Source organism: Saccostrea echinata, unplaced genomic scaffold (assembly GCF_033153115.1).
Source record: "Saccostrea echinata isolate AGI-Se365-2 ecotype Australia unplaced genomic scaffold, CSIRO_AGI_Sech_v1 ptg000072l, whole genome shotgun sequence".
NCBI classification, from domain to species: domain Eukaryota; kingdom Metazoa; phylum Mollusca; class Bivalvia; order Ostreida; family Ostreidae; genus Saccostrea; species Saccostrea echinata.
Genome location: NW_026889821.1, coordinates 1,444,713 through 1,458,878, shown reverse-complemented (window position 1 = coordinate 1,458,878; position 14,166 = coordinate 1,444,713).

Genomic DNA, 14,166 nt, shown 5'->3' with positions numbered 1-14,166 from the left:
GAAACAAATATATCAACTGGAGAAGATTGTGTAGTTGGATAGTTTGCAAAAGGCCAACGGAAACCAGTAACCCCATGAAACAGATATTGCATAACATGATTAGCAAGTTTATTTTCAACTTTTCCTTCATTTATATTATGCATTAACATTACATCAGGTTCACATTCAACAAGTCCATACAAGGAACTCTTTTTGCCTTCATTTACAATTTGGAGATCCTCTTGAATGGACATTTCATCAAGAATTATACCCCCATACAGTCCTTCTTTGCTGATATTTGAGTCAATGGCTTCTTTTCTCATCCATTCCATCATCTCAGGAATTACTCCAGGTCTTTGTTTAATTGCAGACTTGTAAAGATACAGTATACTCTCTGATGGAAGATTCACCCACCCATTCTTGATAATGTCTCTGTAAGCAGATGGATTCCTATTGTACAAGGTTAGAGACATACTAATTATTTCTTTAGGCCATCTCATTCCCCTGGAGTTTTTACTTTCAGATGATTTAATTTGAGTAGCTATCAACATTAGTTGGTTTTGACTTAAATTTGGTGCCAGTTTCTGCAATTCTTGAATAATTGTTGGTAAGTGTAAATTTGGATCAATGTTTTCCTTGGTACTGTTAGAATTTTTTTACTTGAATGCCATATTTTCTTATATTTTATGTAATTTGAACATTTTGCACATTTTTCTAACTTGGAATTTAATGGGACAACCCTAACACAGTCCACATGCCTGATTACAGTTTTTGTTGTTTTATTAAAAACATAAATCTCTTTTACAGTTTTTTTTCCACTGGAGAAGAAGTCAGCTTCACCAGGTTGTAAGGTGACTCCATTACAAAGAGAAACTGTCTGCAAAGTTTTGAACAAGCCTGAAATCGCAGTTTCATTAAACTCTGTGTAATTGGAAATGAGATACATGGATAGATCTACTGATGTACCAGCAACTAACAGTTCAATAAAACCTGTATTTTTAATTATTAGTTCAGTGAGGACAGAATTTCCATTAAATTTTTCAATGGACAATAATCCTAATTTTAGATTTTCATCTGTTCTTTCCAATACATTCCACTGCTTTGGAACAAATGTTGATATATCTGCAAAGGTGAGAGCTTTTTCAGGTAGAACTTCAAATACTAAGCCTCTAACACCAGGTTTTCTTTTTGTTCCATTAATTCCGTTTTCCCACACAGAAGACTTTTTTATTGTGGGAAACATTTTTTTTAACATTTTAAACAAATGGTCATAACTGCATGTGTCTTTAATGTTTGGAAACACATGAAATGCTTCATTAAATATTTTGTCCATTGACATGTTGTTTAAATTCAGTACTTTGCTTTTATCCTCTGTCAAATTTTCAGCTAGCCTACAAAATCAACCAAAAGGCCCATGGGTTGCATCACTCATCTGAGCATAATGGCTAAGAAAAAGCACAAATCAATTCAGTATTGAAAAATTTACAGGGGGGGGGGTTGAATTTTAAACACCTGAGGATGCTTGCATATCAATATAACAAATGTCTTTGATGTTCTTGAGTAGAAGATTTTTAAAGATTTTTTCCTATATTTATATTCCTTTGCAAAAATTTGATACCCCATTGTGGCCCCTCCCTACCCCCAGGGGTAATCATTTGAACAAACTTTAATCTACACTACCCGAGGATGCTTCCATATCAATATGACTAAACATGGCTTTGCTGTTCTTGAGAGAAAGATTTTTTCCTTTATATTCTTTTGTAAAACTTTGATCCCACATTATGACCCCACCCTACCCCCGAGGGTCATGATTTGAACAAACTTGAATCTATAATATCTGAGAATGCTTCCATATCAATGTGACTAAACATGGCTTTGTTGTTCTTGAGAAGAAGATTTTTAAGATATTTTCCTATATATTCCTATAGAAACTTTGATCCCCCATTGTGGCCCCACCCTAACTCCAGGGGTCATGATTTGAACAAACTTGTTGCCATGGAATTTATGTTTCGTTGCTCCATAATTCCCTTTTACATGTCTGTAACACTTTACTTTCATTAGAGAGGAATTAAAATTTACTAGTTTTATTCATAACCCTTAAAAAATTCATGTACTTCTTATCACATTATATTCTTTTTTCTTAAATTTATTTATTGTTTGTACAAACGATTTTTTTGGGGGGGGGGGGGGTGGAACATGTGCTTGCGAAATTTATGAATTCTCTGTGCTTACATACAATGCACTTTGAAAGAATTCCTTTTTATTATAATTGATATTTAAATATTGTTATCATCATGTTAATTTATGCATACCATGAGCAAAATCTTTTCTCAATTTGTTGCTGCTCCATTTTTAAACAAATTTCAAATTAAGCCGCCAAGTATGTTTGTGAATTCCAACAACCGGTATGTTTTAGCGGTTATCTTATAAAGTCACGACAAATCCCGAGAAGTACGAAAAATCTTGGATTTTTGAGCAGATAAAAATAGCACATTACAGTGGCTGAGTTCAGACTGTTTTTAAATGTTACAAAGCTTTAGTTTCACGATATTTTTCTTGTAGTATATTTCTTTTATTTATCTAAAAATCTGGGAAGTATTATTAAATTTCTCTACTCATTGATTTCAATTTTTGCATTCTGCCCGGGACTAGCACATACCATTCCATGGGTGAATTCGACTTTTCGCTCGGCGAGCAGAGTTTTGACGCTGTTTATGGAGATGAAAGAAAATAAAGACAAGCTTGCCATATATGGTTGTGTAGATAAATTATCGTAGAAGACATAGGTATAAACAGTTTGCCAGTGCATGTCTTCTGAAATTGTAAAAGAGTGCGATTCTGAGGGAGGGGGTACTCAGTGTAATTCGGAGTTGGATACCTTGTGTTATTATTATACTATGGGTTACAAAATTTATTACAGAAACAAGTGCCTGTGCCACAGGCCCTGTTAGAGTCTAACGTTCACACGTTTTCGACAGTAAATTCCGAGAGTATATTTGTTTCTTGCCACAAGCTAAATTTCCAGTAGAATTTAACTTTACTGTAAACGTAATCTGATGGGTCAGTTCAGAATGGGTAACCTTTTCTTATGTGTACTTACTATAAAACAGTAACAACTAAACAAACCCTATCTTAATTTATAAACATTTCGGCGCCATTCCAATCTAATCATTTTTGAATCCCGAGCTCGATCTAAATGTGAGCATAAAATCTTGACATTATTCTCATGTACAATTTTTCTTTCATTTAAATTTTTCAGACATATCTTCGTGTTTTTCAGCACTGGAAGAACAAGATGACATTGAAATATCATTGTATCATTTTCATAGAAATAAAAAATAATAATAATAATTTGATTTCTTTTCTTTCCATATTTTCATCGGATCAAGTGTTATAACACCAGAAAACACTCTGTCCAAGGAGCAGGATAAGGGCACTACCATTTCATTAAGGAGAGGGGTGCTGCCAGATTTTGAAACAAATAATCTCCCCTCGGAAATGTTGAAAATAAAAAATATGTCCTCAGCTTACAAGAAAATATGTAAATATAACTTATCCTGCCTGCTGTATCCCCCCCCCCCCCCCCTGCAAACATTAACGAAATAGTTTTGGCATTTGGACAGTTCTGTTGTATGTGTGTAGTTGTGTTTTTGCTTGTAATTATTTTTTGGTGAGGAAGAAAAATAATTTATCATCGTTTTACTTGGAAATAAATAATATATCCCTTTATTATTGGGATGAAAATAAATAATCAGACTCGGAAAAAAGTTTGCCACCCACTTTCAGAATCAAATGGTCATTCTATAAGTGTTGAAGCTTTATATGAAGGCATGTACATATTCCCTCTATTGTATTTTGTATGTTGTTCCATGATAAGGCAGCGTTTCTCATCGAATAAAATTAAAAACTTTAGAATACGCTTACCATGCTTACGGCTTGACTGAACCATTTATTTAAAAAAAAAGATTTAGTGGGGGGGGGGGGGATTATACCCAGATCGCCTGCGTGAAAATATAATATTGAAACCACTATACACTAGCGCAATGTATACAAGACATCATCAATGTTTACCTTACATTCATTGAAGTTTTTTTTCCCTTTTTTTTTCTCATAGTGCGAAAATTTAGGATGGAAGCTAGCCAGCTAAATTTTGTTCAAGCATATTCACATAGGAATTTGTTACTTGAGTTTTAAAAATAACAATTAGCAGAAGAAATAGTCTGTTACTGATGAAAACTATTGTGTTTACTTCCTTTATTCTTTATGCTTTCAACTTTTTATTCCATGCAATTCTAAATACAGACATGTCCGTGTAATCTTTTTCTGTACTTCTACACTACTGCATCAGTCCATTTGTCTATTGTAAAAGGTGCATGGTCACGATACATTATTTCACGCCAAACTTCATGAGTAAATCTTTGGAATGCGAGTGTATGTGATAGCTTCAATGAAATTTTTAAAAATGTGTTCTTATAGCCTGATTTCCGAGCTTAAGAATGTATATTAATCACACTGTTATCATGTTGTAAATTTTGAATTTACTAGGGGGAGGTAAATGTAAATTGTAAATTTTGCATTTACCTCCCCCTAGTAAATTCAAAATTTACAACATGATACTGTACATGTAACATATGCGATATGGGCAAGTAACACTAAAGCAGTGAATTCGGTAATTTTTCCTAAATGTTTTATATTCCTGTTTACCCCAAAAGTGGACTATTCCAATTAGTAACACATTCATGAAAAGACTGGAATGTTTCGCTACAAAACACGTATCCTACGACGGTCAAGGAATCTGAAATCTTTTATGTTCAGTAACTTGCATCTAGAAAGGAATATTAATACCAACTTCATTAAACAATCTTCCTAATTTTTCTAATTTTGTCGCTTTCTATTTATGTTATATGACACAAGCCCTGCACGCATTTGCTACGTAATAATTTCTTAAAATATTGGTTGTTTATCCAACAATGCCCTTTCATTTCATTGATCCTTATGCAACCAGACGCTAGGCTTTCTCCGTAAACTCCGACCTGCTCGTTGGCGTTTACGGAGACGGCCGCCATTTTGGTACCCGTTCAAATTTTAAAATGTGAGTATCTATAGTTTGGATTTATCAATTTCAAAACAAATTATATATTGAGCCTTTCAAAAGTGTCTTTATAAACGTAATCGATATCAAGGAAAAATATTGAAAAACAAAAAAAGTTTAAAAAATCGACTTTTTAAATTTGCATCCGGTAACGACCGGGAGTATTGACGACGATCGAAAGGTCACGTCCTGGCTAGTATTTATCACGATCTATAATCCCTGAAAGTTTCACATTGATATCTTTTACCGTTCTTGAGATTATCCGCGGACAAATCGTCATTTTTAAATTCAGAAAATGGTCCGTAACTTGGCACCGGAAGTAAATTTCCAAATTTCCTCTCGGATGAAATAATTTCAGTTTACAACATATTGTTCCTGCAAATTTCATGTAAATCCATCCAGTAGTCTTTGAGAAATCGCGTGCACAAAATTAGGTGGGCGGAAAAATAATAATAATAACTAGAGCAAAGCTCTTTGCAAAGCAACGAATGGGTCTTCCTTTTTAGCGATTAGTTGTAAATTGATGAAATAAATTATTTAATTTTTAGTTTATTTTAGCTCTAAAGGTCAAATGTTTCTGTTTACATTGTCAACTTTTCTAACATTCTTTTCTCCTTTGACCTTTGAAACTTTAACCAAATATCGACCTCCTTTCAGGAACTCTGAATCTGAAGTGGTCATGAGCCTACATAGTCCAACAGTAGTCTCTGCAACAGTTATCTGTAAATTGTACACACAACACTTATAATCCTTAATATCTCAACCTTCGGACTTCTGATTTTTAATCCCTAGACTTCTCTCTAAATTAATCTACGCAGCTAGGTTAAGGACTCCCATATATACGTCAGCCTATGCAGAGGTTCGGGAAAGCTATTATTACGTCACATTAAAGCAATACAAATGAATCTCGATGAATAAATACTATATGTTCTTATTAAAACATACTAAATACTTTCGTTCCTCATAAATATTATAAAGATAAATGGATATGCAACTTATCTTGCCATAATATCACTTAACGTATGCAGAATGAAAATCAGCTTGATCTCGCTGTACTTACTGAGATGACGTCATTTCTCAGTTTGACACGCAGTTTCTCTGTACTTGAGGCGTGGATCAAGCTTTTATCGTAGCTTGTAAAAATAAAAATAAATACAAAACACACATAGTCGGACCAAATGAAAGACATATTCTGAAATATATTAATCCACATTTTATTGTCAAACTAAACTGATAATGTGTAGACTTTTATATGAAGCCGTAGGGAGCACATTTGTACAGTAATGTGCTAGAATGACAGGTCCAGCCCCTCGAAAATACCAAAAGTTCAACGATATCCGCTTCACTATAAAGTCTGAATTTTTAAACACGTATAGCTATTATTCTTACTATTCTGAAAAATGCTGGGAGCTGGTTGTGCATTGTTTATTTATTCCGTAATGTAACATTATTACAATGCGTATTACATTTTAGTCTTGAGTTTATAGAAAGACGGCTAAATTTTAAACACTTCCCGAGCATGAGGAAGTTGCTCCCAGCACTTTTCATGTTAAGGAATTTGTCTCAAAGAAAACAGAATAAATTTTATAGCGGAAAGATGCCCGTATATCGTTGAACTTTTACGATCTTTTTAGTAGTACATATATGTTCTAATTCAAACCTGTCACGTGACAAACAGCTGATGTAAGCAATGTCGCTTTGGCCAAACTTAGCAGAGACCTGATATATACAAGTGCAAACACCACAATTCACATTTATTAAAATTAATGCTGTTAAAACAAATATTAAAATTGTATTCATTTTCCCTAAATATATCAAGGCGTATATTTCATGGGCGTCCTTAACTTAGCTGCGTAGCATCCTTGAAGCAATTATGTTACTAAAATGATTAATGACATACTATGGCATGATCAGTGCTTTGCTACATCATTGTCATAAAAATTGCTTTAAAAATATTTAATAGATAGTAAGTAATCCAAATGTGTTACTGATTGATGATTTCCAGTGCTGAAAATCAGCAAGTGGAGAATACTCTTATAAGGAATCCACAGGGGTGATTTGTAGTTTTACCAGAGGGGGAAATCAGTAAAGATTAAGAAGGCAAAGTCACAAAACCAAAGTATCAGTATGAGGCAGTGTTACTTGTGGATGTTTTAACACAACCTCTTTCTTAGCATTTTACATACAGTTGAACTTCATTATCTCGAATACCGATATCTCAATTCCAGGGATATGTCAAACTGAGTTTGTTGTCCCAATCACTTATCATGTTTTTCTTACCCTTGCTGTTTATCTTGAATCAACACTCGACAGATATCTTTAAGTTTAATCTTGGTTCTGTTGAGGTCGAGATAATGAGGTTTGACTGTACATCTTGGGTTCATTTATTCAAATTTACAAGGAAAAAAACATACATATTTAAATTTTGCAACATGTTTAAATAATTTTCACATGCATATTACAAATATATTCAAGTAAATAATTTATCAAAATTCACTTAAAATATCTCAATCCATTGAAGTTTACTGCAGTGGATACAGTACAGTATAACATGAAGGAACAAGTGAACCTAAGAAACAGTAACAAAATTCAAAGAATTCTCGTCTCATTCTTTTGGAGACTAAGTGTTTGACATACAACTATCTATGGCATATTTTACCTGTCTTGTCCATGTGTCCTGTCCTTTCTGTCTATTGTACAAAAAATATAAATTTTAATAAAAGTTCTGACCAAGACTGAAGTTTCTGAAAACTGCATCAGACTTCAAGATCAAGGTCATGAAGTCAAATTTCATAATACAATCCAAAAGGCACAAAAATAGTGCACGTGAAAAAAATATGAAAGCCCCGACTCTTCTGGAGCAAAAATTATAGCCAAAATTAAAGTGTCTCTTAACCAAGGTAAAAACTCTTGTTCAAGATCATGAAGTCAAAAAATGATAGATCCATGTGAAACAAGTTGTCACATGTAGTTTATGAGAACACTCTAGCTTCTCTCATTCCATAATTACCACCAATATTAAACTTTATTTGAAAAGTAGGTCAAACTTCAAGGTCACTGGGATAAAAAATCATAATCATACCTTGATATCAATATCATTAACAAAGCCCTGCTGTTCCTAAGAAGAAGATTTTTAAACATATTTCTAATACATTCCCCTGAAGCTTTGATCCCCTTTTGGGGCCCCACCCTACCTTAGAGGCTATGATTTTAACAAACATTGATTTTAAAATTTGTCAGGAAACTTTCACTCAAGTTTCTTTTTTTCTGGCCCATTAGCTTTTAAGAAGATTATGAAATGACCACATTAATTTTACATTATTTCTTTATTATCTCCATTTGAAACCAGAGGCCCATGTGCCACAATGCTCACCTGAATTACTTTGGCCCTACTGTTTTTCACCCCCCCCCCTGTAATACTTATTGCAGCCCGGTCCTATCCCCATGGGAATGATTTGACCAATTTAGATCTATACTACCCAAGGATGCTTCCACATAAGTGTCAGCTTTTCTGGCCCAGTGGTTCTTGAGAAGATTTTCAAAGATTTTGCCTATTATTTCAATGTTAAACTTTGATTCCCTTTTGTGGCCCCGCCCTACCCCTGGGGGCCATGATTTGAACAATTTAGAATCTCACTACCCAAGGATAATTCAACATAAGTTTCAGCTTTTCTGGCCCAGTGGTTCTTGAGAAGAAGATTTTCAAAGATTTTCCTATATATATCAATGTAAAACTTTGATTCCCTTTTGTGGCCCCACCCTATCCCTGGGGGCCATGATTTGAACAATTTAGAATCTCACTACCCAAGGAACTTCAACATAAGTTTCAGTTTTTCTGGCCCAGTGGTTCTTAAGAAGAATTTTTTTCAAAAATGTTGCCTATATATTTCAATGTAAAACTTTGATTCCCTGTTGTGTGTGTGTGGCCCCGCCCTACCCCTGGGGGCTATGATTTGAACAATTAAGAATCTTCACTACCCAAGGATGCTTTCACATAAGTGTCAGCTTTTCTGGCCCAGTGGTTCTTGAGAAGAATATTTTTAAAGATTTTCCTATATACATGTATTTCAATGTAAAACATTGATTCCCTATAGTGGCCCTGCCCTACCCCTGGAGGCCATGAGTTGAACAATTTAGAATCTACACTACCCAAGGATGCTTCCACATAAGTTTCAGCTTTTCTGGCCCAGTGGTTCTTGAGAAGAAGATTTTTTATGACCCCACCCTATTTTTGTCTTTTCTTGATTATCTCCCCTTATAAGGGGGATTGGCCCTTCATTTTAACAATTTAAACTCCCCTTTACCCAAAGATGCTCTGTTCCAACTTTAGTTGAAATTGGCTCAGTGGTTCTTGAGAAGAAGTTGATAATGTGAAAAGTTTAGAGACGGACAGACAGACAGACGACTGACAACAGGTGATCAGAAAAGCTCACTTAAGCTTTCAGCTCAGGTGAGCTAAAAAGGGCTTGGTCCTCAAATTGAACACACTTAAAACCATTTTACCATTTGAATCTACACTATCTGAAGATGCTTCCATATAGGTATACCCAATCATTGCTTTGCTGTTCTTGAGAAGAATTTTTTAATGATTTTTTTCTCCTATGGACTCCTATATACTGTAGAATCATCCTTGTTCTTGGGGGACCAATGTTCGTGGATTTCGTGGGTTACCATTACCCACGAAATTACATCCCAACGAACGTTTATTTTGTAAACATATTGATTAATTGAATCTACCGTATAAACGAGTAACCCACGAAATTACGTCCCCTCGAACAAATAAAATTTTGCTTGTCCACGAACATTGATTTCCACGAATCAAAATGATTCCACAGTAAAACTTTGATAGTCCATTGTGGCCCCACCCTATCCCCGGGGTCATGATTTGAACAAAATTGAATCTACACTATCTGAGAATGCTTTAATACAGATATGACCAATTAAGACTTTGATGTTCTTGAGAAGCAGATTCTTAAAGATTTTTAATATGTATTCCTATGTAAAACTTTTATAGTCCATTAGGCCCCACCCTACTCCATCAGTCCTGATTTAAACAAATTTGAATCTGCAATGGGTATGTTTTCACAAAAGTTTCATGTTTCCTGGCCCAGAGGTTTTTGGTATGAAGATGTTTAAAAGATGCTATTAATTACTTAATAATTTGTAATTATTTCCCCCTTGAAAGAAGGCGTGACCCTTCATTCGTAGAAATTTGAATCCCCTTTACCAAAGATACCGAAGAATTCTTAAGATAATTCCTACATATTGAATAAACTTTTGGGCCTGAATACTGTTCATTAAATCCATACATGTATATAGTAAAACATGGATTGCTTATAACAAAGCATCAGGGATGGACTATTTAGCTTTGATATAAGCCTAATTGATTATGATCTATTAGGTTTACAGTATATTTCAGTCACAGGGAATGAAAATCACTTCAATGTAATTAGCATCAATTCATTAAGCATGTTCACTACAAGCCTTTCTTACAGTAAAACTTTTATGTTCTATAATGGCCCTGTTCTACCCTATGAGGTCATGCATCTACACTATCTGAGTATGCTTTTATTCATGGATTTGGTATTTTATGAGAAAAAGATATTTAAAGATTTTTCCTACATATTGCCACAAAAAAACTTGATCTGCTGCCATGGCCCAATCCTAACCTTAGGGGTTATGATTTAAACAAACTTGAATCTACACTGTAATAAAGCTTTCACATGTGTAAGTTTTATCTTTCCTGGCCAGTGGTTCTTAAGAAGATTTTTAAAGGATGCCTTTAGGTTTTCAATAATTCTTAATTATATCCCCTTGAAAGAGTTGCCCTCCAGTGATTATAACAAATTTGAATCCCCTTCAGTCATCAATATACTGTGCCAAGTTTCATTTACATTTGCCCAGTGGTTCTGAGAAGAAAATGAAATTGTGAAATTGTGATTTTTAAAGTTTAAGACAATGATAATAATGGGTAAATTTTGTTCAGTTACTGGCTCAGGTTAGCTAAAAATTGAAAAGTTTACAAAGGACATAAGGCAGACGGACACTGGGCACCCTGCAATCAGAAAAGTTCAAGTGAGCCTTTTGCTCAGGTGAGCTAAACAGTATACAACAGCTCTAATAGTTTTGTAGAATTTAGTGTTTTGTTGTCTTTTAAATGTGATTGAACATCTCTTCAGTCTTATACTAGAAAGCTGCACTTTATACATGTACATGTCCTGTGTCCTGGAATAATTCAAAACATGCAAGAAGGTTTCCACTTGTAGTACAGCAGTTGAACTTCAGTATCTTGAACATCAATATCTCGAATACCATGGATATGTCGAAGTGAATTTGGGGGCCCAACCACTTATTCTTTAAGAATTTTACCCTGGATATCTCGAATCCTCGGATATCTCAAAGTTTATTCTTGTTCTCATTTAATTCAAGATAATGAGGTTCGATTGTAATTGTACATGTCAAAATAGCTCTCCCTAAATTAAGCTGTAAAATTACACATATTACAAGTTCTTAATGAATTGATTTAAGGTCTAATGTGTCCATGATAAATCCTAGATGGACTTTTATCCTTGTGTGACTGTTTAGATTTTACTATGCTGCTTATTCTGCATGTTCTGTTTCCTCTCCCAACACTTCTGGCAAATCATGACCATGCTTGGTATCACATTCAGTTTTCAGATGACAGTCACACCTATGTAAAAGGAATTTGAAATTTATCATTTAAGTTAAAAAAGAAGAAATTAATATTGTGTAACATATAAATAATAAACCATCATTTTGAGTACAAAGATCCTGTCACATTTTCTGTGCATTATTTGGTAAAGTACTGTTCTTACATGCAGTCATATGAGGATGTAATCATGGTAATAAATAAAAAATAAAAGGACGAATGTAAATTTTTTTTTTCATAATTTCACATGAAGAAATGCACGTATGTAATGTAACATGCAGTACATGTATAAAATTTATTGGTGAATGCAATGGTTAATAGACTAATTGGTTAATATATACATTTGTGGTATCTCTCTATTATATAAACATACCGAGAGGAAATATCTTCATACCTGTATGAAGTTTTTCGAAGGACATAGGTCATTACGTGACCTAATCACACAGCGCAGTGATATCTACATAACAAGAGGCCCATAGGCACATCGCTCACCTGAGCACATTGGCTAGACAAAAACACAAATCAGTTCAGTATTGAAAAAATCACAAGAGGGGGGGGGGGGTTCTTGAATTTTAAACTACATGATGATGCTTCTATGTCAATATAACAAATGTCTTTGTTGTACTTGAGAAGATTTTAAATAATTTTTCCCATTTATTCTTTTGTAAAAATTTAATCCCCCATTCTGGCTCCTCCCAATCCCAGGGGTCATCATTTGAACAAACATGAATCTACACTACCTGAGGATGCTTCCGTATCAAAATGACTAATCATGGCTTTGCAGTTCTTCTTCAGAAGATATGTTCCTATATATTTCTATCTAAGACTTTGATCCTCATTTGTAGCCCCACCCTTCCCCCGGGGGGTCATGATTTGAACAAAAAAAAAAGAATCTACACTACCTGAGGATGCTTCCACATAAATATGATCAATCAGGGCTTTGCTGTTCCTTGGAAGAAGATTTTTAAAATTTTTCCTATATATTTCTATGTAAAACTTTCCTCCATTGTGGCCCCGCCCTATCCCCGGGGGTCATGATTTGAATAAATTTAAATCCACTACCTGAGGATGCTTCCATATAAATATTACACATGGTTTTGCTGTTCTTGAGAAGAAGATTTTTCCTATATATTTCTATGTTAGATTTGATAGTCCATTGTGGCCCCGCCCTGCCCCCAGGGGTCATGAGATGAACAAATTTGAATCTACACTACCTGAAGATGCTTTCTTATAAATATGACTCATCATGGCTTTGCTGTTCTTGAGAAGAAGATTTTTAAAGATTTTTCCTTTATATTTCTAGGTAAAACTTTCATCCTCCATTGTGGCCTCGCCCTACCCCCGGGGGTCATGATTTGAACAAACTTGAATCTACACTATCTGAGGATGCTTCAGTATAAATATGACTTATCATGGCTTTGCTGTTCCTGAGAAGAAGATTTTTAAAGATTTTTCCTATGTATTTCTATGTAAAACTTTGATCCTCCACTGTGGCCCCGCCCTACCCCGGGGGTCATGATTTGAACCAATTTGAATCTACACTACCTGAGGATGCTTCCACATGAGTTTCATCTGTCCTGACCCTGTGGTTCCTGAGAAGAAGATTTTTGAAAGATGCTATTAATTTTTCACTAATTCTTTATTATCTCCCCTTCAAAGAGGGCGTGGCCCTTCATTTGAACAAATTTGACTCCCCTTCACCTAAGGATACTTTGTGGCAAGTTTGGTTGAAATTGGCCAAGTGGTTCTTGAGAAGAAGTCGAAAATGTTAAAAGTTTACAGAGAGGCAGACAGACAGACGGACAGACAGACAGCTAGACGGACAGACAGACAGACGGACGCCGGACAAAAAGTGATCAGAAAAGCTCACTTGAGCTAAAAATACTTACTCTTCTGCTCTACTTAGCAATATAGCATGTTTTTCATGCATAAAAATGTACAAAATACGAAAGTAAAGTAATAATCATTTTATTTACAATGTAAAGGAATAATTAATACAGTTCTTGATCGATTTTACATAGAGAATAGAAAACTACGTGTTATAAGTTTCATGTCTGAGCTGCATAGTCTCAACGTTACTCTATTTTTCTTGTAGGCATCTGAATGATATAATTTTTTTCATTATACTTTACTCACAATAAATTTGAAAATATGTTGGAAAATATCAGTGTAATGCAATCACGCCACAAACAGCTAACAAACACTGCACTTTGGAAGTTCGGTAGGCACACCTCCAACATTGAGATCGTTGTCTGTTAACAATGTAAGCTGTCGCCAGTGTCTCCGTGTCAACATCATAATAAATATGCCTTCCTGAAATCATAGATTTTATGTTTTTGGTCAAATTTTATACTTGATTTCAAGTTAACTGGTCCGGACATGAGTCTCCATCCATCCCTTTCCAACCGAAATTCCTTCAACTTTT